Source organism: Salvelinus sp. IW2-2015, unplaced genomic scaffold (genome assembly GCF_002910315.2).
Source record: "Salvelinus sp. IW2-2015 unplaced genomic scaffold, ASM291031v2 Un_scaffold1869, whole genome shotgun sequence".
NCBI classification, from domain to species: Eukaryota; Metazoa; Chordata; class Actinopteri; order Salmoniformes; family Salmonidae; genus Salvelinus; species Salvelinus sp. IW2-2015.
This window is the reverse complement of record NW_019943233.1, coordinates 10218-12589: the sequence shown is the minus strand read 5'-3', so window position 1 is coordinate 12589 and position 2372 is coordinate 10218. Positions and strand designations below refer to the sequence as shown.

General features: G+C 39.7%; 1 pseudogene; it reads right to left on the bottom strand.

The window, feature by feature from the left end:
- Positions 1-2372, bottom strand: part of LOC112072269 (cell adhesion molecule DSCAML1-like) — a 10638-nt pseudogene that overhangs the window by 5326 nt on the left and 2940 nt on the right.

Here is a 2372-nt window from a genome sequence, read left to right as displayed (position 1 = left end):
TCACCCTCTCAGTCTCTTTTCCACAGCCTCATCCTCCCTCTCTCTATTTACTCCCTTCAGTTCTCTTTTCTGCCACACCTCTCCTCCCTCTCTACTCAACACCCCTAACAGCTCTCTTTCTCCACCACCTCTCCTCCCTCTCTCTCACACCCCTCAGTCTCTTCTCCGCACCTCTCCTCCCTCTCTCTCTCACCCCTCAGTCTCTTCTCTCCTTTCTCTCTCGCCCAAGATCCATCTCTTTTTTCGCCCCTTTCCTCTCTTTCTTCCCTCTCTCATTGCTCTTTCCTCTTTTTTTGCTCCCTCCCTTACTCAACCCTCTATCGCTTCTCCACACCTCTCCCCCTTTCCCTCCCTCCCTCACCTCTCAGTCTCTTCAGTCTCTTCTCTTTGCGTTTCTTGCGGATGATGAAGAGCAGGGCGACGACCAGAGTGACCAGGATGACGGGGCAGCCGATGGAGAAGAGCTTCTTGACGTCGCCGCCTTCGGGCCGTGCTGACTTGATGGGAGGGATGGTACCTGCTTAGAAAATATATCAGGGTATATGACATTACATCAGGTTTTATAGAAATGGGTACACGTGTGGAAGAAGATGTATGGGGAGCGGATGAGGAGAAGAGAGACAAACTAAATTGGTTCTAACAAATCATTTTAAAAGGAAGTCAATTGCTATCCTATTTACGTGAGTTATCACGAGTTGTCACACGCCGAGACATATAATAATGTGTTCCAATTCCATTTCTAAGTCACATATGGAGGATTATTAACTGGGTGGTTCGAGCCCTGAATGCTGATTGGCTGACAGCCGTGGTATATTTAAGCAATAAGGACCGAGGAGGTGTGGTATATGGCCAATATACCACTGCTAAGGGCTGTTCTTAAGAGTGCCTTTGCACAGTCTTTAGCCGTGGTATATTGGCCCTATACCACAAACCCCCGAGGCACCTTATTGCTATTATCAAATGGTTACCAACATAAATAGAGCAGTAAAAATAAATGTTTTGTCAAACCCGTGGTATACGGTCTGATGAACCACAGCTGTCAGCCAATCAGCATTCAAGGCTCAAACCACACAGTTTATACAAGACTGTATACCACGCGTATGACAAAACATTTATTTTTATTGCTCTAATTATGTTGGTAACCAGTTTATAATAGTCATATCCCAATTTACCTATTTGCTTATGGTCTTGTGTACACCTAGCGAACAGTTATTTAAATTATATGATAATTTATTTAGCAATTTTATTTGGAGTGGAAAGCCAGACAAAATTAAACGGGCCTATTTATATAATGAATATGAATTAGGAGGGCAGAAATGATTAAATATTAAGGCATTAGACCTCTTACTAAAGACTTCAGTCATACAAAAGTTACACTTAAAACCAAACTGGTTCTCTAGCAGATTAGTAAGAATGTCTCACCCCATGTTCAAGAATGGCCTTTTCCCCTTTACTCAGATTACAACCTCTCACTTTAGTCAGATTACAACCTCTCACTTTATTCAGATTACAACCTCTCACTTTATTCAGATTACAACCTCTCACTTTATTCAGATTACAACCTCTCACTTTATCATTTATTCAGATTACAACCCTCGCACTTTAATTCAGGATTATATCTCTGTCGCCTTTATTCAGATACAACCTCTCACTTTATTCAGATTACAACCTCTCACTTTTTTAGATCACAACCATCTCACTTTATTCAGATTACAACCTCTCACTTTATTCAGATTACAAACCTCTCACTTTATTCAGATTACAACGTCCTCCACTTTATTCAGATTACAACCTCTCCACTTTATTCAGATTACAACCTCCCTTATCAGATTACACCTCTCCTTATTCAGATTACAACCTCTCACTTTATTCAGATACAAACCTCTCACTTTATTCAGATTACAACCTCTCACTTTATTCAGATTACAACCGTCTCACTTTATTTAGATCACAACCTCTCACTTTTATTCAGATAAACCTCTCACTTTATTCAGATTACAAGCCTCTCACTTTATTCAGATTACAACCTCGCACTTTATTCAGATTACAACCTCTCCCTTTTATTCAGATTACAAACCTCTCACTTATATTCAGATTTACAACCTCTCACTTTATTCAGATTACAAACCTCTCACTTTATTCAGATACAACCTCTCACTTTATTCAGAATACAATCTCTCACTTTATTCAGATTAAAACCTCTACTTTATTCAGATTACAACCTCTCACTTTATTTCAGATTACAAACCTCTCACTTTATTCAGATTACAACCTCTCACTTTATTAGATTAACAAACCTCTTAACCTTATTCAGATTAAAACCTCTAACTTTATTCAGACATTACACCTCTCACTTTGAATCTCCTCTATCT